Below are 26,026 nucleotides of genomic sequence, written 5' to 3'. Positions count from 1 at the left end.
ACATCATAACCACAATAATTTCATAGCCTTTGTAAAGTCATAGTCATAATAATATCACAGACATTGTACCGTTATAGCCATTGTGTCCTCATAGCCATTGTGACATCATAGCCACTGTAATATCGTAGCCCTTGTGACCTCATAGTCAGTGTGAAATCATGTCATGTGTGACTTCATAGCAATTGCGATGTCATTGCCCTCATGATGTTACAGCAACTGTGAAGTCATGGCCACTATAATGGCACAGCCATAGTAACGTCACAGGCACCGTAATGACACAGACATATTTAATTCAATGCAAATTTAACGTCATAGTCATTTTGATGTCATAGCCATTGGAACATCATAGCCACTATGATGTCATAGAAACTGCGCTGTCATAGCCATTGTGATGTCATCGCCATTGTGATGGCACAGCCATTGTGACATCTCAGCGACTGTAACATCATACATGTTGTAAGGTCAAAGCCACTGTAGTCTCATAGACATTGTTATGTCATTGCCATTGACTTCATAACCATCATGATGTCATAGACATTGTGATGGCATAGCCACTATAATGTCACAGCCATCGTAACATAATAGGCACCACAATGTCATAGAGATAGTATCGTCATTTCCACTGTCCTGTAATAGCCACTGTGACGTCATAGCCATTGTTAGGTAGTAGGCATTGTGACGTCATAGCCATTGAAAGCTCATGGCCACATCAATGTCATAGCCATTGAAAAGTCATAGCTACCTACAATGCCACAGGAATTGCATCGTCATAGCCACGATAATGTCACAGCCATTGTAACTTCACAGGCACCGTAATGACACAGACATATTTAAGTCAATGCAAATTTCAGGTCATAGCCATTTTGATGTCATAGCCATTGGAATGTCATAGCCAGTATGATGTCATGGAAACTGTGATGTCATAGAAACTGTGATGTCATAGCCATTGTGATGTCATAGCCATTGTGACATCAGAGCGACTATAACATCATATATATTGTAAGGTCAAAGCCACTGTAGTTTCATAGACATTGTTATGTCATTGCCGTTGATTTCATAACCTTCATGATGTCATAGACATTGTGATGGCATAGCCACTATAATGTCACAGCCATCGTAACGTGATAGGCACCACAATGTCATAGAGATAGTATCGTCATTTCCACTGCCCTGCAATAGCCATTGTGACGTCATAGCCATTGTTATGTCATAGGCATTGTGAAGTCATAGCCATTGAAACGTCGTAACCTTTGTCATACCATATGCATTATAAAGTCATCGCATTTGTAATATCCTAGCCATTGTGTCGGCATTCTCATTGTCATCATAGCCAGCGTCATCATGGCCATGAAAATATCAGAGCCGTGGTAACGTCATAGGTACTATGACCTCATAACCACAATAATGTCATAGCCTTTGTAAAGTCATAGTCACAATAATATCACAGACGTTGTACCGTTATAGGCATTGTGTTCTCATAGCCATTGTGACATCATAGCCACTGTAACATCTTAGGCCTTGTGACATCACAGTCAGTGTGAAGTCATGTCATGTGTGACTTCATAGCAATTGCGATGTCATTGCCATCATGACGTTACAGCAACTGTGACGTCCTGGCCACTATAATGTCACAGCCAATGTAATATCTTAGGCACTACAATGCAATAGACATAGTAAGGTCATTCCCACTGTATGGTCATAGCCATTGTGACGTCGTAGCAATTGTGACGTCATAGCAATTGGAACATCGTAGCCCTTGTGATATCGGAGTCATTGTGAAGGCTTGTCAATTGTGACTTCATACCATTTGTGATGTCACAGCCACTAGCACATCATATCTACTGTAAAGTCATCGCTCTTTCAATATCATAGGTACTGTAACGTCATAGCCAATGAAACATCGGATCCATAGTAATGGCATAGCCACTCTAGTGCCATAACCATTGTGCCTTCATACCCATTGTGATATCATAGCCATTGTAACCTCATAGCCACAATAACGTCACAGCCATTGACATGGCGTAGCATTTGTAAGGTCATAGACATTGGAAAGTAATAATATTTGTAATATCATAGCCCTTGTGTCGGCGTAGCCATTTTCAATATAGCCATCGTCACGTCATAGCCATCATAACTTCAGAGCCATTGTAACTTCATAGCCCCTGGGACCTCCTACCCACTGTAATGTCATAGTTTTATAACGTCACATTCATGATAATATCACAGCCATTGCAATGCCATAGGAATTGTGACGTTGTAGCAATTGTGACATAGCAATTTTAACATCTTGGCTGTTGTGATATCACATAAATGTGAAGTCATATCGAGTGTGACTTGGAAGCAATTGTGATGTCATGGCCATTATCAAGTCATAGCCATCGTGATGACGTAGCCATTGTGACGTCATACCCACTTTAATTTCGTAGCCATTGAAAAGTCATAGCTACCTACAATGCCACAAGAATTGCATCGTCATAGCCACGATAATGGCACAGCCACAGTAACGTCACAGGCACCGTAATGACACAGACATCTTTAAGTCAATGCAAATTTCACGTCATAGCCATTTTGATGTCATAGCCATTGAAACGTCATAGCCACTATGATGTCATAGAAACTGTGATGTCATAGCCATTTTGATGTCATAGCCATTGTGATGGCATACCCATTGTGACATCACAGCGACTGTAACATCATATATATTGTAAGGTCAAAACCACTGTAGTCTCATAGACATTGTTATGTTATTGCCGTTGACTTCATAACCATCATGATGTCATAGACATTGTGATGGCATAGCCACTATAATGTCACAGCCATCGTAACGTGATAGGCACCACAATGTCATAGAGATAGTATCGTCATTTCCACTGTCCTGTAATAGCCACTGTGACGTCATAGCCATTGTTAGGTCGTAGGCATTGTGACGTCATAGCCACTGAAAGCTCATGGCCACATCAATGTCATAGCCATTGAAAAGTCATAGCTACCTACAATGCCACAGGAATTGCATCGTCATAGCCACGATAATGTCACAGCGATTGTAACGTCACAGGCACCGTAATGACAGACATATTTAAGTCAATGCAAATTTCAGGTCATAGCTATTTTGATGTCATAGCAACTGGAACGTCAGAGCCACTATGATGTCATGGAAACTGTGATGTCATAGAAACTGTGATGACATAGCCATTGTGATGTCATAGCCATTGTGACATCACAGCGACTATAACATCATATATATTGTAAGGTCAAAGCCACTGTAGTTTCATAGACATTGTTATGTCATTGTCGTAGATTTCATAACCTTCATGATGTCATAGACATTGTGATGGCATAGCCACTATAATGTCACAGCCATCGTAACGTGATAGGCACCACAATGTCATAGAGATAGTATCGTCATTTCCACTGCCCTGCAATAGCCATTGTGACGTCATAGCCATTGTTATGTCATAGGCATTGTGACGTCATAGCCATTGAAACGTCGTAACCTTTGTCATACCATATGCATTATAAAGTCATCGCATTTGTAATATCCTAGCCATTGTGTCGGCATTCTCATTGTCATCATAGCCAGCGTCATCATGGCCATGAAAATATCAGAGCCGTGGTAACATCATAGCTACTATGACATCATAACCACAATAATGTCATAGCCTTTGTAAAGTCATAGTCACAATAATATTACAGACGTTGTACCGTTATAGGCATTGTGTCCTCATAGCCATTGTGACATCATAGCCACTGTAACATCTTAGCCCTTGTGACATCACAGTCTGTGTGAAGTCATGTCATGTGTGACTTCATAGCAATTGCGATGTCATTGCCATCATGACGTTACAGCAACTGTGACATCCTGGCCACTATAATGTCACAGCCAATGTAATATCTTAGGCACTACAATGCAATAGACATAGTAAGGTCATTCCCACTGTATGGTCATAGCCATTGTGACGTCGTAGCAATTGTGACGTCATAGCAATTGGAACATCGTAGCCCTTGTGATATCGGAGTCATTGTGAAGGCTTGTCAATTGTGACTTCATACCATTTGTGATGTCACAGCCACTAGCACATCATATCTAATGTAAAGTCATTGCTCTTGCAATATCATAGGTACTGTAACGTCATAGCCAATGAAACATCGGATCCATAGTAATGGCATAGCCACTCTAGTGCCATAACCATTGTGCCTTCATACCCATTGTGATATCATAGCCATTGTAACCTCATAGCCACAATAACGTCACAGCCATTGAGATGGCGTAGCATTTGTAAGGTCATAGACATTGGAAAGTAATAATATTTGTAATATCATAGCCCTTGTGTCGGCGTAGCCATTTTCAATATAGCCATCGTCACGTCATAGCCATCATAACATCAGAGCCATTGGAACTTCATAGCCCCTGGGACGTCCTACCCACTATAATGTCATAGCTTTTATAACGTCACATTCATGATAATATCAAAGCCATTGCAATGCCATAGAAATTGTGACATTGTAGCAATTGTGACATAGCAATTTTAACATCTTGGCTGTTGTGACATCACATAAATGTGAAGTCATATCGTGTGACTTGGAAGATATTGTGATGTCATGGCCATTATCAAGTCATAGCCATCGTGATGACGTAGCCATTGTGACGTCATACCCACTTTAATTTCGTAGCCATTGAAAAGTCATAGCTACCTACAATGCCACAAGAATTGCATCGTCATAGCCACGATAATGGCACAGCCACAGTAACGTCACAGGCACCGTAATGACACAGACATCTTTAAGTCAATGCAAATTTCAGGTCATAGCCATTTTGATGTCATAGCCATTGGAACATCATAGCCACTATGATGTCATGGAAACTGTGATGTCATAGAAACTGTGATGTCATAGCCATTGTGATGTCATAGCCATTGTGACATCAGAGCGACTATAACATCATATATATTGTAAGGTCAAAGCCACTGTAGTTTCATAGACATTGTTATGTCATTGCCGTTGATTTCATCACCTTCATGATGTCATAGACATTGTGATGGCATAGCCACTATAATGTCACAGCCATCGTAACGTGATAGGCACCACAATGTCATAGAGATAGTATCGTCATTTCCACTGCCCTGGAATAGCCATTGTGACGTCATAGCCATTGTTATGTCATAGGCATTGTGACGTCATAGCCATTGTTATGTCATAGCCATTGTGACGTCATAGCCTTTGTAATGTCATAGGCATTGTGATGTCATAGCCATGGAAACCTCATAGCCACATTAATGTCATAGCCAGTGAAACGTCGTAACCTTTGTCATACCCTATGCATTGTAAAGTCATCGCATTTGTAATATCCTAGCCATTGTGTCGGCATACTCATTGTGATCATAGCCATCGTCATCATGGCCATGAAAACATCAGAGCCGTGGTAACGTCATAGCTACTATGACATCATAACCACAATAATGTCATAGCCTTTGTAAAGTCATAGTCACAATAATATCACAGACATTGTACCGTTATAGCCATTGTGTCCTCATAGCCATTGTGACATCATAGCCACTGTAATATCGTAGCCCTTGTGACCTCATAGTCAGTGTGAAATCATGTCATGTGTGACTTCATAGCAATAGCGATGTCATTGCCCTCATGATGTTACAGCAACTGTGAAGTCCTGGCCACTATAATGGCACAGCCATAGTAACGTCACAGGCACCGTAATGACACAGACATATTTAATTCAATGCAAATTTCACGTCGTAGCCATTTTGATGTCATAGCCATTGGAACGTCATAGCCACTATGATGTCATAGAAACTGCGATGTCAAGCCATTGTGATGTCATCGCCATTGTGATGGCATAGCCATTGTGACATCACAGCGACTGTAACATCATATATGTTGTAAGGTCAAAGCCACTGTAGTCTCATAGACATTGTTAAGTCATTGCCATTGACTTCATAACCATCATGATGTCATAGACATTGTGATGGCATAGCCACTATAATGTCACAGCCATCGTAACGTGATAGGCACCACAATGTCATAGAGATAGTATCGTCATTTCCACTGTCCTGTAATAGCCACTGAGACGTCATAGCCATTGTTAGATCATAGGCATTGTGACGTCATAGCCATTGAAAGCTCATGGCCACATCAATGTCATAGCCATTGAAAAGTCATAGCTACCTACAATGCCACAGGAATTGCATCGTCATAGCCACGATAATGTCACAGCCATTGTAACGTCACAGGCACCGTAATGACACAGACATATTTATGTCAATGCAAATTTCACGTCATAGCCATTTTGATGTCATAGCCATTTGAACGTCATAGCCACTATGATGTCATAGGAACTGTGATGTCATAGAAACTGTGATTTCATAGCCATTGTGATGTCATAGCCATTGTGACATCAGAGCGAATGTAACATCATATATATTGTAAGGTCAAAGCCACTGTAGTTTCATAGACATTGTTATGTCATTGCCGTTGATTTCATAACCTTCATGATGTCATAGACATTGTGATGGCATAGCCACTATAATGTCACAGCCATCGTAACGTGATAGGCACCACAATGTCATAGAGATAGTATCGTCATTTCCACTGCCCTGCAATAGCCATTGTGACGTCATAGCCATTGTTATGTCATAGGCATTGTGACATCATAGCCATTGAAACGTCGTAACCTTTGTCATACCATATGCATTATAAAGTCATCGCATTTGTAATATCCTAGCCATTGTGTCGGTATTCTCATTGTCATCACAGCCAGCGTCATCATGGCCATGAAAATATCAGAGCCGTGGTAACGTCATAGCTACTATGACATCATAACCACAATAATGTCATAGCCTTTGTAAAGTCATAGTCACAATAATATCACAGACATTGTACCGTTATAGGCATTGTGTCCTCATAGCCATTGTGACATCATAGCCACTGTAACATCTTAGCCCTTGTGACATCACAGTCAGTGTGAAGTCATGTCATTTGTGACTTCATAGCAATTGCAATGTCATTGCCATCATGACGTTACAGCAACTGTGACGTCCTGGCCACTATAATGTCACAGCCAATGTAATATCTTAGGCACTATAATGCAATATACAGAGTAAAGTCATTCCCACTGTATTGTCATAGCCATTGTGACGTCGTAGCAATTGTGACGTCATAGCAATTGGAACATCGTAGCCCTTGTGATATCGTAGTCATTGTGAAGGCTTGTCATTTGTGACTTCATAACATTTGTGATGTCACAGCCACTAGCACATCATATCTACTGTAAAGTCATGGCTCTTGCAATATCATAGGTACTGTAACGTCATAGCCAATGAAACATCGGATTCATAGTAATGGCCTAGCCACTCTAGTGCCATAACCATTGTGCCTTCATACCCATTGTGATATCATAGCCATTGTAACCTCATAGCCACAATAACGTCACAGCCATTGAGATGGCGTAGCATTTGTAAGGTCATAGACATTGGAAAGTAATAATATTTGTAATATCATAGCCCTTGTGTCGGCGTAGCCATTTTCAATATAGCCATCGTCACGTCATAGCCATCATAACATCAGAGCCATTGGAACTTCATAGCCCCTGGGACGTCCTACCCATTATAATGTCATAGCTTTTATAACGTCACATTCATGATAATATCACAGCCATTGCAATGCCATAGGAATTGTGACGTTGTAGCAATTGTGACATAGCAATTTTAACATCATAGCTGTTGTGACATCACATAAATGTGAAGTCATATCGAGTGTGACTTGGAAGCAATTGTGATGTCATGGCCATTATCAAGTCATAGCCATCGTGATGACGTAGCCATTGTGACGTCATACCCACTTTAATTTCGTAGCCATTGAAAAGTCATAGCTACCTACAATGCCACAAGAATTGCATCGTCATAGCCACGATAATGGCACAGCCACAGTAACGTCACAGGCACCGTAATGACACAGACATATTTAAGTCAATGCAAATTTCTCATCATAGCCATTTCGATGTCATAGCCATTGGAACGTCATAGCCACTATGATTTCATAGAAACTGTGATGTCATAGCCATTGTGATGTCATAGCCATTGTGATGGCATACCCATTGTGACATCACAGCGAATGCAACATCATATATATTGTAAGGTCAAAGCCACTGTAGTGTCATAGACATTGTTATGTCATTGCCGTTGACTTCAAAACCATAATGATGTCATAGACATTGTGATGGCATAGCCACTATAATGTCACAGCCATCGTAACGTGATAGGCACCACAATGTCATAGAGATAGTATCGTCATTTCCACTGCCCTGCAATAGCCATTGTGACGTCATAGCCATTGTTATGTCATAGGCATTGTGACGTCACAGCCATGGAAACCTCATAGCCACATTAATGTCATAGCCATTGAAACGTCGTAACCTTTTCATACCATATGCATTGTAAAGTCATCGCATTTGTAATATCCTAGCCATTGTGTCGGCATACTCATTGTGATCATAGCCATCGTCATCATGGCCATGAAAACATCAGAGCCGTGGTAACGTCATAGCTACTATGACAGCATAACCACAATAATGTCATAGCCTTTGTAAAATCATAGTCACAATAATATCACAGACATTGTACCGTTATAGCCATTGTGTCCTCATAGCCATTGTGACATCATAGCCACTGTAATATCGTAGCCCTTGTGACATCATAGTCAGTGTGAAATCATGTCATGTGTGACTTCATAGCAATTGCGATGTCATTGCCCTCATGATGTTACAGCAACTGTGACGTCCTGGCCACTATAATGTCACAGCCAATGTAATATCTTAGGCACTACAATGCAATAGACATAGTAAGGTCATTCCCACTGTATCGTCATAGCCATTGTGACGTTGTAGCAATTGTGACGTCATAGCAATTGGAACATCGTAGCCCTTGTGATATCGTAGTCATTGTGAAGGCTTGTCAATTGTGACTTCATACCATTTGTGATGTCACAGCCACTAGCACATCATATCTACTGTAAAGTCATGGCTCTAGCAATATCATAGGTACTGTAACGTCATAGCCAATGAAACATCGGATCCATAGTAATGGCCTAGCCACTCTAGTGCCATAACCATGTGCCTTCATACCCATTGTGATATCATAGCCATTGTAACCTCATAGCCACAATAACGTCACAGCCATTGAGATGGCGTAGCATTTGTAAGGTCATAGACATTGGAAAGTAATAATATTTGTAATATCATAGCCCTTGTGTCGGTGTAGCCATTTTCAATATAGCCATCGTCACGTCATAGCCATCATAACATCAGAGCCATTGTAACTTCATAGCCCCTGGGACATCCTACCCAGTATAATGTCATAGCTTTTATAACGTCACATTCATGATAATATCACAGCCATTGCAATGCCATAGGAATTGTCATGTTGTAGCAATTGTGACATAGCAATTTTAATATCAAAACTGTTGTGACATCACATAAATGTGAAGTCATATCGAGTGTGACTTGGAAGCAATTGTGATGTCATGTCCATTATCAAGTCATAGCCATCGTGATGACGTAGCCATTGTGACGTCATACCCACTTTAATTTCGTAGCCATTGAAAAGTCATAGCTACCTACAATGCCACAAGAATTGCATCGTCATAGCCACGATAATGGCACAGCTATAGTAACGTCACAGGCACCGTAATGACACAGACATATTTAAGTCAATGCAAATTTCACGTCATAGCCATTTTGATGTCATAGCCATTGGAACGTCATAGCCACTATGATGTCATAGAAACTGTGATGTCATAGCCATTGTGATGTCATAGCCATTGTGATGGCATACCCATTGTGACATCACAGCGACTGTAACATCATATATGTTGTAAGGTCAAAGCCACTGTAGTCTCATAGACATTGTTATGTCATTGCCATTGACTTCAAAACCATCATGATGTCATAGACATTGTGATGGCATAGCCACTATAATGTCACAGCCATCGTAACGTGATAGGCACCACAATGTCATAGAGATAGTATCGTCATTTCCACTGCCCTGCTATAGCCATTGTGACGTCATAGCCATTGTTAGGTAGTAGGCATTGTGACGTCATAGCCATGGAAACCTCATAGGCATATTAATGTCATAGCCCTGGAAACGTCGTAACCTTTGTCAAACCATATGCATTATAAAGTCATCGCATTTGTAATATCATAGCCATTGTGTCGGCATTCTCATTGTCATCATAGCCAGCGTCATCATGGCCATGAAAATATCAGATACGTGGTAACGTCATAGCTATTATGACATCATAACCACAATAATGTCATAGCCTTTGTAAAGTCATAGTCACAATAATATCACAGACATTGTACCGTTATAGGCATTGTGTCCTCATAGCCATTGTGACAACATAGCCACTGTAACATCTTAGCCCTTGTGACATCACAGTCAGTGTGAAGTGATGTCATGTGTGACTTCATAGCAATTGCGATGTCATTGCCATCATGACGTTACAGCAACTGTGACGTCCTGGCCACTATAATGTCACAGCCAATGTAATATCTTAGGCACTACAATGCAATAGACATAGTAAAGTCATTCCCACTGTATGGTCACAGCCATTGTGACGTCGTAGCAATTTTGACGTCATAGCAATTGGAACATCGTAGCCCTTGTGATATCGTAGTCATTGTGAAGGCTTGTCAATTGTGACTTCATACCATTTGTGATGTCACAGCCACTAGCACATCATATCTACTGTAAAGTCATGGCCCTTGCAATATCATAGGTACTGTAACGTCATAGCCAATGAAACATCGGATCCATAGTAATGGCCTAGCCACTCTAGTGCCATAACCATTGTGCCTCATACACATTGTGATATCATAGCCATTGTAACCTCATAGCCACAATAACGTCACAGCCATTGAGATGGCGTAGCATTTGAAAGGTCATAGACATTGGAAAGTAATAATATTTGTAATATCATAGCCCTTGTGTCGGCGTAGCCATTTTCAATATAGCCATCGTCACGTCATAGCCATCATAACATCAGAGCCATTGGAACTTCATAGCCCCTGGGACGTCCTACCCAGTATAATGTCATAGCTTTTATAACGTCACATTCATGATAATATCACAGCCATTGCAATGCCATAGGAACTGTCACGTTGTAGCAATTGTGACATAGCAATTTTAACATCATAGCTGTTGTGACATCACATAAATGTGAAGTCATATCGAGTGTGACTTGGAAGCAATTGTGATGTCATGGCCATTATCAAGTCATAGCCATCGTGATGACGTAGCCATTGTGACGTCATACCCACTTTAATTTCGTAGCCATTGAAAAGTCATAGCTACCTACAATGCCACAGGAATTGCATCGTCATAGCCACGATAATGGCACAGCCACAGTAACGTCACAGGCACCGTAATGACTCAGACATATTTAATTCAATGCAAATTTCACGTCATAGCCATTTTGATGTCATAGCCATTGGAACGTCATAGCCACTATGATGTCATAGAAACTGTGATGTCATAGCCATTGTGATGTCATAGCCATTGTGATGGCATACCCATTGTGACATCACAGCGAATGCAACATCATATATATTGTAAGGTCAAAGCCACTGTAGTGTCATAGACATTGTTATGTCATTGCCGTTGACTTCAAAACCATCATGATGTCATAGACATTGTGATGGCATAGCCACTATAATGTCACAGCCATCGTAACGTGATAGGCACCACAATGTCATAGAGATAGTATCGTCATTTCCACTGCCCTGCAATAGCCATTGTGACGTCATAGCCATTGTTGTGTCATAGGCATTGTGACGTCACAGCCATGGAAACCTCATAGCCACATTAATGTCATAGCCATTGAAATGTCGTAACCTTTGTCATACCATATGCATTGTAAAGTCATCGCATTTGTAATATCCTAGGCATTGTGTCGGCATACTCATTGTGATCATAGCCATCGTCATCATGGCGATGAAAACATCAGAGCCGTGGTAACGTCATAGCTACTATGACAGCATAACCACAATAATGTCATAGCCTTTGTAAAATCATAGTCACAATAATATCACAGACATTGTACCGTTATAGCCATTGTGTCCTCATAGCCATTGTGACATCATAGCCACTGTAATATCGTAGCCCTTGTGACATCATAGTCAGTGTGAAATCATGTCATGTGTGACTTCATAGCAATTGCGATGTCATTGCCCTCATGATGTTACAGCAACTGTGACGTCCTGGCCACTATAATGTCACAGCCAATGTAATATCTTAGGCACTACAATGCAATAGACATAGTAAGGTCATTCCCACTGTATCGTCATAGCCATTGTGACGTTGTAGCAATTGTGACGTCATAGCAATTGGAACATCGTAGCCCTTGTGATATTGTAGTTATTGTGAAGGCTTGTCAATTGTGACTTCATACCATTTGTGATGTCACAGCCACTAGCACATCATATCTACTGTAAAGTCATGGCTCTAGCAATATCATAGGTACTGTAACGTCATAGCCAATGAAACATCGGATCCATAGTAATGGCCTAGCCACTCTAGTGCCATAACCATTGTGCCTTCATACCCATTGTGATATCATAGCCATTGTAACCTCATAGCCACAATAACGTCACAGCCATTGAGATGGCGTAGCATTTGTAAGGTCATAGACATTGGAAAGTAATAATATTTGTAATATCATAGCCCTTGTGTCGGTGTAGCCATTTTCAATATAGCCATCGTCACGTCATAGCCATCATAACATCAGAGCCATTGGAACTTCATAGCCCCTGGGACGTCCTACCCACTATAATGTCATAGCTTTCATAACGTCACATTCATGATAATATCACAGCCATTGCAATGCCATAGGAACTGTCACGTTGTAGCAATTGTGACATAGCAATTTTAACATCATAGCTGTTGTGACATCACATAAATGTGAAGTCATATCGAGTGTGACTTGGAAGCAATTGTGATGTCATGGCCATTATCAAGTCATAGCCATCGTGATGACGTAGCCATTGTGACGTCATACCCACTTTAATTTCGTAGCCATTGAAAAGTCATAGCTACCTACAATGCCACAAGAATTGCATCGTCATAGCCACGATAATGGCACAGCCACAGTAACGTCACAGGCACCGTAATGACTCAGACATATTTAAGTCAATGCAAATTTCACGTCATAGCCATTTTGATGTCATAGCCATTGGAACGTCATAGCCACTATGATGTCATAGAAACTGTGATGTCATAGCCATTGTGATGTCATAGCCATTGTGATGGCATACCCATTGTGACATCACAGCGACTGTAACATCATATATGTTGTAAGGTCAAAGCCACTGTAGTCTCATAGACATTGTTATGTCATTGCCATTGACTTCATAACCATCATGATGTCATAGACATTGTGATGGCATAGCCACTATAATGTCACAGCCATCGTAACGTGATAGGCACCACAATGTCATAGAGAGAGTATCGTCATTTCCACTGTCCTGTAACAGCCACTGTGACGTCATAGCCATTGTTAGGTCGTAGGCATTGTCACGTCATAGCCATTGAAAGCTCATATCCACATCAATGTCATAGCCATTGAAACGTCATAGCTACCTACAATGCCACCGGAATTGCATCGTCATAGCCACGATAATGTCACAGCCATTGTAACGTCACAGGCACCGTAATGACACAGACATATTTAAGTCAATGCAAATTTCAGGTCATAGCCATTTTGATGTCATAGCCATTGGAACGTCATAGCCACTATGATGTCTTTGAAACTGTGATGTCATAGCCATTGTGATGTCATAGCCATTGTGACAGAGCGACTATAACATCATATATATTGTAAGGTCAAAGCCACTGTAGTTTCATAGACATTGTTATGTCATTGCCGTTGACTTCATAACCATCATGATGTCATAGACATTGTGATGGCATAGCCACTATAATGTCACAGCCATCGTAACGTGATAGGCACCACAATGTCATAGAGATAGTATCGTCATTTCCACTGCCCTGCAATAGCCATTGTGACGTCATAGCCATTGTTCTGTCATAGGCATTGTGACGTCATAGCTTTGGAAACCTCATAGCCACATTAATGTCATAGCCATTGAAACGTCGTAACCTTTGTCCTACCATATGCATTATAAAGTCATAGCATTTGTAATATCCTAGCCATTGTGTTGGCATTCTCATTGTCATCATAGCCGGCGTCATCATGGCCATTAAAATATCAGAGCCGTGGTAACGTCATAGCTACTATGACATCATAACCACAATAATGTCATAGCCTTTGTAAAGTCATAGTCACAATTATATCACAGACATTGTACCGTTATAGCCATTGTGTCCTCATAGCCATTGTGACATCATAGCCACTGTAACATCTTAGCCCTTGTGACATCCCAGTCAGTGTGAAGTCATGTCATGTGTGACTTCATAGCAATTGCGATGTCATTGCCATCATGACGTTACAGCAACTGTGACGTCCTGGCCACTATAATGTCACAGCCAATGTAATATCTTAGGCACTACAATGCAATAGACATAGTAAGGTCATTCCCACTGTATGGTCACAGCCATTGTGATGTCATAGCAATTGTGACGTCATAGCAATTGGAACATCGTAGCCCTTGTGATATCGTAGTCATTGTGAAGGCTTGTCAATTGTGACTTCATACCATTTGTGATGTCACAGCCACTAGCACATCATATCTACTGTAAAGTCATGGCTCTTGCAATATCATAGGTACTGTAACGTCATAGCCAATGAAACATCGGATCCATAGTAATGGCCTAGCCACTCTAGTGCCATAACCATTGTGCCTTCATACCCATTGTGATATCATAGCCATTGTAACCTCATAGCCACAATAACGTCACAGCCATTGAGATGGCGTAGCATTTGTAAGGTCATAGACATTGGAAAGTAATAATATTTGTAATATCATAGCCCTTGTGTCGGCGTAGCCATTTTCAATATAGCCATCGTCACGTCATAGCCATCATAACATCAGAGCCATTGGAACTTCATAGCCCCTGGGACTTCCTACCCAGTATAATGTCATAGCTTTTATAACGTCACATTCATGATAATATCACAGCCATTGCAATGCCATAGGAATTGTCACGTTGTAGCAATTGTGACATAGCAATTTTAACATCATAGCTGTTATGACATCACATAAATGTGAAGTCATATCGAGTGTGACTTGGAAGCAATTGTGATGTCATGGCCATTATCAAGTCATAGCCATCGTGATGACCTAGCCATTGTGACGTCATACCCACTTTAATTTCGTAGCCATTGAAAAGTCATAGCTACCTACAATGCCACAAGAATTGCATCGTCATAGCCACGATAATGGCACAGCCACAGTAACGTCACAGGCACCGTAATGACTCAGACATATTTAAGTCAATGCAAATTTCACGTCATAGCCATTTTGATGTCATAGCCATTGGAACGTCATAGCCACTATGATGTCATAGAAACTGTGATGTCATAGCCATTGTGATGTCATAGCCATTGTGATGGCATAGCCATTGTGACATCACAGCGACTATAACATCATATATAGTAAGGTCAAAGCCACTGTAGTTTCATAGACATTGTTATGTCATTGTCGTTGACCTCATAACCATCATGATGTCATAGACATTGTGATGGCATAGCCACTATAATGTCACAGCCATCGTAACCTGATAGGCCCCACAATGTCATAGAGATAGTATAGTCATTTCCACTGTCCTGTAAGAGCCATTGTGACGTCATAGCCATTGTTATGTCATAGGCATTGTGACGTCATAGCCATTGAAACCTCATAGCCACATTAATGTCATAGCCATTGAAACGTCGTGACCTTTGTAATATCATATACATTGTAAAGTCATCGCATTTGTAATATCCTAGCCATTGTGTCGGCATACTCATTGTCATCATAGCCATCGTCATCATGGCCATGAAAACATCAGAGCCGTTTTAACGTCATAGCTACGATGACGACATAACCACATAAGGTCATAGCCTTTGTAAAGTCATAGTCACAATAATATCACAGACATTGTACCGTTATAGCCATTGTGTCCTCATAGCCATTGTGACATCATAGCCACTGTAACATCATAGCCCTTGTGATATCATAGTCATTGTGAAGTCATGTCATTTGTGACTTCATAGCAATTGCGAGGTCATTGCCATCATGATCTTACAGCAACTGTGACGTCCTGGCCTCTATAATGTCACAGCCAATCTAATATCTTAGGCACGACAATGCAATTGACATAGTAAATTCATTCCCACTGTATTGTCATAGCCATTGTGACGTCGTAGCAATTGTGACGTCATAGCAATTGTGACGTCATAGCAATTGGAACATCGTAGCCCTTGTGATATCATAGTCATTGTGAAGGCTTCTCAATTGTGACTTCATACCATTTGTGATGTCATAGCCACTAGCACCTCATATCTACTGTAAAGTCATGGCTCTTGCAATATCATAGCTACTGTAATATCACAGCCAATGAAACATGGGATCCATAGTAATGGCCTAGCCACTCTAGTGCCATAACCATTGTGCCTTCGTACCCATTGTGATATCATAGCCATTGTAACCTCATAGCCACTATAACGTCACAGCCACTGAGACGGCGTAGCATTTGTAAGGTCATAGACATTGGAAAGTAATAATATTTGTAATATGATAGCCATTGTGTCGGCGTAGCCATTTTCAATATAGCCATCGTCACGTCGTAGCCATCATAACATCAGAGCCATTGTAAATTCGTAGCCACTGGGACGTCCTACCCACTATAATGTCATAGCTTTTATAACGTCATAGTCATGATAATATCACAGCCATTGCAACGCCATAGGAATTGTGACATTGTAGAATTGTGACATAGCCATTTTAACATGATCGCTGTTGTGACATCACATAAATGTGATGTCATATCAAGTGTGACTTCGTAGCAGTTGTGATGTCATGGCCATTATCAAGTCATAGCCTTAGTGATGATGTAGCCATTGTGACGTCATATCCACTTTAATTTCATAGCCATTGAAAAGTCATAGCTACTACAATGCCACAGGAATTGCACCGTCATAGCCACGATCATGTCACAGCCATTGTAATGTCACAGGCACCGTAATGACACCGACATATTTAAGTCATTGCAAATTTAACGTCATAGCCATTCTGATGTCATACCCATTGGAACGTCATAGCCACTATGATGTCATAGCCATTGTTATGTCATAGCCATTGTGATGGCATAGCCATTGTGACATCACAGCGACTATAACATCATATATAGTAAGGTCAAAGCCACTGTAGTTTCATAGACATTGTTATGTCATTGCCGTTGACTTCATAACCATCATGATGTCATAGACATTGTGATGGCATAGCCACTATAATGTCACAGCCATCGTAACGTGATAGGCACCACAATGTCATAGAGATAGTATAGTCATTTCCACTGTCCTGTAAGAGCCATTGTGACGTCATAGCCATTGTTATGTCATAGGCATTGTGACGTCCTAGCCATTGAAACCTCATAGCCACATTAATGTCATAGCCATTGAAACGTCGTGACCTTTGTAATATCATATACATTGTAAAGTCATCGCATTTGTAATATCCTAGCCATTGTGTCGGCATACTCATTGTCATCATAGCCATCGTCATCATGACCATGAAAACATCAGAGCCCTGAGACTGTTAGCATGGAGAAGCCCTCACTTCTTCCAGCCAAACAAACAACAGTTCAAAAGTTTGCCAGAATATCTTGAACACATGGTACAAAAGCTAGCAAAGGAATCACCACCTCATTCTGAAGACAGAAAAACGGGTGAGGGTGAAGATGACGAAGATCATGATGCTGTACTAAAGGGAAATGAAGGCCCTGATGCTCGCCGAGACAAACCTGTGACAGGGCAAAAATAGAGATGTTTGCCAACAAATTGGGTGAACAATGGAACATTCTGGCTCCTTTCACATCATCCCATATATAAAAGTAGAAGAAAAAACATGCAAACAAAAAAACCCACAAAAACAAAAAAGTGTACCAAAACAAAAAACCCTCCTAAGAAGAAGAAATCCCCCCAAAAAACCAAAATAATAATAATAATAATAATAATAATAAACCAATAAAAACAAACAAACAGAAAAACCCCACAGGAAAAGATCCTCAGAAAGGACATTGATCCAGCCTTTCAAGGGGCGGAGGCTTCTGCAAGCCCATGTGGCCAATCGCGGACTTGGTCTCTGAGCCAGGGCCTGAACATCCATCCTGAGAGGGAGTGGGGGTAAAGCTAGGAGGGAGTCGGGGAGGCAGGTGGTTGGAAGTCCACCAGATGGCCCAGCCCAGGCGGGGCCGGAGAGCCCGCCCTGCCCTCTGCTGGTCGAGAGGCGCCAATGCAAGCCCCCCTCCTGCAGCCTCCTCTGGGGAGGGCAGAGCCAGGTGACTGGACTTCCCCAGATCTGGCTGGACAAGAGCGGGGAAGGACAAGCAGGGGACGCTGTCTGCGACAAGGCAGGGACTGAAGGATGGTCATGGATGCTGAAGGACCATTCAGATCAAGAAGTGTCTATGTGTGACTGCGGATTTACACACACAGACGCGCAGGCGCCACCGGGCATGCGCGCGCACACACACGCACCCCAAAAACAACACAAAGGTATTAATCCACTTTGTGTAGTAAAAAGTATACTTGTACAATGTTTTGGACTTGCATTTTGTGCTATCCAAACGGGGAAGTAAACATGCCGGATTTGGGGCGGCGGGGAGAGGATAAAAGAGAGGGATTGACATTTGCCATTTCAAAATGGCGGCTACCGCCCTAACTGGTTTGGCTCAGTGGACAGAGCATCGGCCTGCGAACTAAAGGGTCCCAGGTTCGATTCCGGTCAAGGGCATATACCTTGGTTGTGGGCACATCCCCAGTAGGAGGTGTGCGGGAGGCAGCTGATTGAGGTTTCTCTATCTTTGAGGTTTCTAAATCTCTATCCCTCTCCATTCCACTCTGTTAAAAAATCAATGAAATATATTTAAAAAACAAAATGGCGGCTGCCAAGTGACTGGAGCCCAAAGAGCTGGAAGTATGCCATGGTCACCCACATCACGGGACAGTGCATGAACTCTAAGGTAGAGATCCACCTCATGCGCCGCATCCACCTGCCAGATGGCGAGATCTTCCGCAAGTTCAAAGAGCTCTCCCGTGTTGTCCAGGAGATTGACAAGCAGGTGATCCGGGAGCAGCAAGAGCAGCAAGAACGTGGGACCAAGGAAAGCCAGGGCCACCCCTGGCAGAAGTCTGGTTGACTGGGGCAGGGAGCGGCCTAGGTCCCAGCCTTGGTCCCTGCCCCCGCCTCTGCCCCCGCCGCGGCCTCGGCCGCCACCTTGGCCGTCTCGCTCGCTCCGGTCCAGCCTAATGATGTCGTCCAGTGACATGTGGATTTTGTCAGCCAGGCGGGCCCTGAATCAGCCTCGGATCGAGCCCGTACGGAGGCAGGCTGGTCCTTCAATTCCCGTGCGGCGCCGGGGCTGTCCCAGATGTTGGGGTCCAGGCCCAGGGGTTACCAAGGGTGTGGACGAGTCGGTGAAGAAGAAATGACACCGAGACAGCGTTCAGTGGATCAGCAGCCCAGCCAGGCTCTAGGCAGGTGCTCTAGTGGCTTCTATGTCCCGGGACCGGGTCTTGGCAAGACCTCTCTCCTGAAAGCACCCTTGAAGAACGAGGACGACGACCACCACCACGACAAGCCTAGGGCTGAGAAGCTCTGCAAAGAAGGCCCTGTGTTCTTTTATAGCCCCAGAGCTGGTGGGAGGAGCCAAATCAGCTGCCTGCTTGACCAGTCAGCCGCCCCCAGGACCAAAGTCACTGGTTGGGCCTCAAGTTGAGGGGAGGAGGCTTGCATTGGCGCTCCAGAACCAGGAGAGGGCGCCACTGGCCCGCCCAAGCGATTCACGGGGCTTGGGAGAGGACTTGGGAGACAGGGCAGGTGCCCAAGGAGGCCTGCAGGGCTCGGTCTCCCCGTCTTGCAGGATGGCATAGGTGTTGTTTCTCCGTGGAAGAAGGGACAATACATACATAGACAGGCTCTGGTGGGCCCAGGCTGGGCCAAAAGGAAACAAAGCCACGGAAAATCTCCTAGGCGTGCCTCACTCGGCAGATATCTTGTTAGCGGTACCTTGTGCTCCCGTGTATGTGTGTGTGTGTGTGTGTGTGTGTGTGTGTGTGTGGCAGGGGGACGCGGGGGGCGGGAGGGGTTTGGAGGAGGAAGGAATGGGTGTGTGGGTGTGGGTGTGGGAGTTTGTGTGTGCGCGCGAGCGTGTGCGTCTGTGCATGTACATCCGCAGTCACACACGGACACTCCTTGCTTTGGACGGTCCGCCGCCATCCATGAACACCCTTCAGGCCCTGCCTTCTCAATGATAACGCCACCTGCATGTCCTTCCCACCTCGGGTCTAGCCAGAAATGGGGAAGTCCAGTCACCTGTCTGTGCTTTCCCCACAGGAGGTTGCAAGAGGGGGGCTTGCATTGACACTTCTGGACCAGCAGAGGGTGGGGCGGGCTCGTCGGCCCCTGCCCCAGTCCACCCAAATTCTGTAATCCACAGCCAAATATTATGTCCTGGCCTGTCCATCTGATCGACACCCCGCCCACGCCCACCCCCCAACGCCCCACCCCCAACCCTCCCCCCACTCCGCTCAATCTGTGGATGGATGGTCCGGCCCCCACTCAGAGACCAAGTCCAGGCCTGGCCACCTGGGCTTGCCAAAGCCTCAGAAATTGTAAAGGCGGGATCAACCTATTTTTCTGAGGAGGGTATTTTGTTGTTGTTTTATCAGAGGGAACGAGTTATTTTGTTTGTTTGTTTGTTTGTTTGTATGTTTGTTTTTCCCACACCTTTTCGGGTGATTATGGCCAAGGTGAAAACAGCAACCGGTAAAATGAATCCCGAAAATGACTCGGTACAAAACAGGTCTTTTTCAGAGTTATTGAATAAAATAAAAGTTAACGAAAATTCTTTCTAGGAGTTTTAAATCCTATTTCCAAACAGAAGAAACAACTCCATCATTGGTCCCAGGTCCCTGGCCATCCTCGAGCACACTGACTTGCTGGTGCTTTAGCTGGTGTCCATCATCACATCGTCATCGTCCAGCAGGGCGTCCATCTCCTCGGCGTCCTTCTGGCCGTCCAAGTCCTCGGTGTCCTTCATCGCGCTGTCAGCATCCAGCTGGGAGTCCAACTCCTCGGTGTCCCTCATGGAGCTGTAAGCCTCCTTCTGGGAGTCCAACTTTTTGGTGTCCCTCATGGCATGGTAAGCGCCCAGGTGGGCGTCCATCCTTTTGGTGTCCCTCATCGAGTTGTAAGCGCCCTTTTGGGCGTCCAACTGCTGGGTGCCCCTCATTGCACTGTAAGCGTCCTGTTTGGCGTCCAATTGCTTGGGACCATCATCGAGTTGTAAGCGTCCAGCTGGTCGTCCAACTCCTCCGCCGATATGTTTCGCTTTGAATCGCAGCCCGTGTGCCTGCCTGGACACCGCTTGCCTCCGTGGGCGCGGTCCTGAGTGCCGCCGCCGCCGCCGCCGCCGAAGCCTCCAGATCCTCGGTTCGTAGTCACCCAGGCTCTGTTGACACTCGGTACCGGCCTGGGCTGCGTGTCCATCTGCGAGGTGAGGATCTGGATGTGGAGGGGACTGCCATTCAAAGGGATGCAGTTGTACTGTTTCCTGGCTTCCAGGGCATCTGCCTTGCGCTCAAAGTGCACGTGGGCTGTTCCCAGGCTGCGGCCAGAAAGGTCGTAATGGGCAACGGCCTGCTTCAGAGGCCCGAACTCTGCAAACAGCTGCTGGATGTCCGCATCGGACACTCCGAAGTCCAGGTTGGACAACAGCAGCTTCCCCCAGATGGTCAGGCCGGTATCCGTGCCGAAGGCCCTGCGGAAGCGGTCGTGTTGCCACTCGTGGGGAAGCTGTCTCGGCCTTCTGTAGGGCGCCGGGCGGTTCCTGCCTAGGCCGAGGGCCGCCCTGTTCTGGAACGATCCGCCGCCCCAGCTCTCAGGGGCAGCGGCCTGCGCTCCGCCACCGAGGCCTCCCTGGGAGCTGGCCCTGCCTGGGTCCCGGCAGTGGTACCTGCCCCCGCCATGGCCGTGGCTGTGGCCGTGGCCTCCCTGGGAGCCGGCCTGGCCTCGGTCTCAGCCTCGGTCCCTGCCCCCGCCACAGCCGCGGTCCCCGCCTTGGCCGTCGCGCTGGCTCCGGTCCAGCCTAATTATATCGTCCAGTGACATGTGGATTTTGTCGGCCATGGCGGGCCCCGAATCAGCCTCGGATCGAGCCCGTGCGGAGGCACGCGGGTCCTTCACTTCCCGCGTGGCGCCAGGGCTGTCCCAGATGTTGAGGTCCAGGCCCAGGAGTTACCAAGGGTGTGGAATAGTCGGTGAAGAAGAAATGACACCGAGACAGTGTTCAGTGGATCAGCAGCCCAGCCAGGCTCTAGGCAGGTGCTCTAGCGGCTTCTGTGTCCCGGGACCGGATCTTGGCGAGACCTCTCTCCTGAAAGCTCCCTTGGAGAACGAGGACGACGACCACCACCACGACAAGCCTAGGGCTGAGAAGCTCTGCAAAGAAGGCCCTGTGTTCTTTTATAGCCCCAGAGCTGGTGGGAGGAGCCAAATCAGCTGCCTGCTTGACCAATCAGCCGCCCCCAGGACCAAAGTCACTGGTTGGGCCTCAAGTTGAGGGGAGGAGGCTTGCATTGGCGCTCCAGAACCAGGAGAGGGCGCCACTGGCCCGCCCAAGCGATTCACGGGGCTTGGGAGAGGACTTGGGAGACAGGGCAGGTGCCCAAGGAGGCCTGCAGGGTTCCGTTTCCACGCCTTGTGGGACAGCATCGCCGTTTTTTCTCGGTGGAAGTGGGGACAATACATACTTAGACAGGCTCTGGTGGGCCCAGGACTGGCCATTGGAAACAAAGCCACGGAAAATCTCCTAGGCGTGCCTCACTCGGCAGATATCTTGTGCTCCTGTGTGTGTGTGTGTGTGTGTGGGGGGGGGGCAGGGGGACGCAGGGGGCGGGAGGGTTAGAGGCGGGAGGGATAGGTGTGTGGGTGTGGGTGTGGGAGTTTGTGTGTGCGCGCAAGTATGTGCGTCTGTGCGTGTATATCCGCAGTCACGCACGGACACTCCTTGCTTTGAACGGTCCTTCGCCATCCATGAACACCCTTCAGCCCCTGCCTTCTCAATGACAACGCCCCTTGCATGTCCTTCCCACCTCGGGTCTAGCCAGAAATGGGGAAGTCTAGTCACCTGTCTGTGCTTTCCCCACAGGAGGTTGCAGGATGGGGGCTTGCATTGACGCTTCTCGATCAGCAGAGGGCTGGACGGGATCTTTGGCGCAGGCCAAGGCCCCAGTCAACCCAATCTCTGTAATCCACAGCCAAAGACTATATCTGGCTCAGGCAATCTTGTGGGCCCTCCCCACCCCTCACCCCCACCCTGCTCACTCTCTGGATGGATGGATGGTCAGGCCCCCGCCCACAGACCAAGTCCGGGCCTGGCCATCTGGGCTTGCTGAAGCCTGAGAAAGTTGAAAGGCCTGATCAAGAGTTTTTCATGGAGGTTTTTTTTATTTTTATTTTTTTAAGGAGTGTTTTTTTTTTTTTTCATCTGGCATGACGTGGAAGGTGTCATTCCAGGCCCCCAAATCCAAGAATGTGGGGGGAGGAAGCTGACCTGAATCCAGTTCCTCAAGCTGGTTTGCCTCCTCTGTTGGTGTGTGGTGACCTCTTCACACTACAAAACTGTTCACTATTTACTAGGAGCAATGTCAGAGTCATCCTTCAGCACTCCTGCCATGTGTTCGCTATGAGTCTTAAATCGTCGCTTTTTGTGTAGTGGGCAGGCTTTTTCCTTCTCTGGATAGGGGCCACTTTCTTTGGTCTGGATTCCTGCATGGAAGAAATACCCTGTTGCTTCAGATATTCTTCTGAATATTTCCGCTGCCTTCTCCAGTTTTCTCCTCACCCATTGAATCCACAGTGACACTCCTCCACAGTTTCTGAAACCCTTCGTCCACAGAAAATTGACAGCTTTTATCATTGAAGAAAAAAATTTTCTTCTTTTCTGGACGATTTACAAAGAATATCTGGTCCCCTAAAGTCTTGACAGCTTTCTGGGAATTGGGCAGTACTTCCTGTATGTCTTCTAGAAGAATTCCTCCTAAGCCTCACTGGTTATGCTTATCTATGAGCAGAAGCAGAGCCTTCTTATCTTGTACTCAATGGAATACTACCTTGCGGTGAAAAATAAAAAGAAGAAGAAGGAATTCTTGCCATTTTACAACAGCATGGGTGGAACTGGAGAGCATTATGCAAAGTGAAATCAGCCAGTCGGAGAAAAATGAATACCATGTGATCTCACTCATTTGTGGAATATAGAGAACAACATGGACTGATGAACAGGGACAGGTCCATAGACATCTGTACCACCACTCTGTGCTGGGGCCTCAGCAGCATGGCCATCACCAGGCAGTTCAGGGCTATCCCAGTATCTTGATATTTCTATCTACCTATCTACCTATCTGTCTATCTATCTATCTATCTATCTATCCCAAATCATGTTCATGTTCAATTTGTAACAAGGAAATTGGGGCTTCGCGCAACATGAGAAGCTGTATTAAAGGGTCGCAGCATTAGGACAGTTGAGACCCCTGGTCTAAGGTTTACTTCTACCTCAATTTCTGGCCTCTACCCAGCCTGGCCCTGGTTTGGGCTTGGGCAGGGGGCAAACTACTGATGTATTTCTCTCACATGGATTATGTCTCTTTCCCCCCCTCTCCCCCACTCTCTCTAAACATCAAGGGGAATATTTCCTCAGGTGAGGTTTAAAAAAAAATCGAACAAAGGTCGGTCACGAGGTCAGAAGGTCCAGTATTCAAAGTGCATGCAAGCTGCTCCTCCTGGGGTGTCCGGGCTGAATGTTTCAGAGCATCTCCAGGAAGGCCTGCGGGTATGGTGCCTCCACATGCTGGAAGGTGTTCTGTACTCTGCCTAAAAGGATGAAGTATTTCATCTCCAGCCAGATGAACCGGAAGTGGTTCTCACCGAACAGGATGAAGACTCCCCAGTTCCCGTCCTCCCCTAAGCCGCATTGGTGAATCCCGTCGGAGGTCTCTCTGGATCCATCGGATGCTGAACCTGTCCTTCTGAATCTGCATGTGGCAGCTGTGGGAAAAGCTGTAGAAGTGGTCCATGTACTCCACCATGGCTGATTTCCTTTGCGTCAGGTGAATTCGAAACGAAGGCTCGAATTGCATTGGGCCGTCCACATGTGTGTTAAGGCGAGGCCCGTACATCCAACCGGTAATGCATAAGCCATCATCCGCCACTACATTCAGCAGTCTTCTATAGCCATAATCTAGCTGTCACAAACCCAAAAGGTTTCTGTATGGGAACATCTTGGTGTAGACTTCTCTATAAGACATACCACCGATCTTCTCCGGTTTCTGCAAGTTTCCAGGAATGCCAAAGTCCTGGTGACAGCGCTGTCTCCAGATGCTGTCGGTGTGCAGGATGTCCCGGAACATCTTGGCATAGACTTCTCTATAAGACATACCACCTGATTCATCTGGATGTGGTAATTCTCTACCAAACTTCTATTTGGGAAGGCATGAATGGGAAATAACCCAGAATCCTAGATGTTTAAGACTGGAAGGAACTCATCTAGGCTAACTCCCTCCCTTTATAGATAGAGAAACGAAGGCTCAGGGGGAGGAGAGGACATGATGAAACCCAGATTGCACAGCTTGTCTCTGAGGTAGGATAGAAGCCGAGTCACCTGCCTCCCATGCAAGGCCCATTCCTCCCCCCAGAGCTGCCAGGAGCCAGGTGTGCACCTGTAGGCAACCCTGCAGCACACCCTGGGGTGCCCCCACAGGGACACCGCCTATCTGGCTTCTCCCCTTGCTTCCTCCTTGC

The 26,026-nt window shown here is 45.1% G+C and overlaps 2 pseudogenes; both read right to left on the bottom strand.

The window, feature by feature from the left end:
- Positions 1-21,457: 21,457 nt before the first annotated feature.
- Positions 21,458-22,357, bottom strand: LOC139000964 (THO complex subunit 4 pseudogene; annotated as a pseudogene).
- A 1,501-nt stretch (positions 22,358-23,858) lies between these two features.
- LOC139000963 (transcription initiation factor IIE subunit beta pseudogene) lies at positions 23,859-25,635 on the bottom strand (annotated as a pseudogene).
- Positions 25,636-26,026: the final 391 nt, after the last annotated feature.

This window comes from Myotis yumanensis, unplaced genomic scaffold (assembly GCF_028538775.1).
Source record: "Myotis yumanensis isolate MYYU_CA2020_CCGP unplaced genomic scaffold, mMyoYum1.0.hap1 SCAF_50, whole genome shotgun sequence".
NCBI lineage: Eukaryota > Metazoa > Chordata > Mammalia > Chiroptera > Vespertilionidae > Myotis > Myotis yumanensis.
Note: the sequence above shows the minus strand (reverse complement) of the source record. Positions and strands in the feature narration are given on the sequence as shown.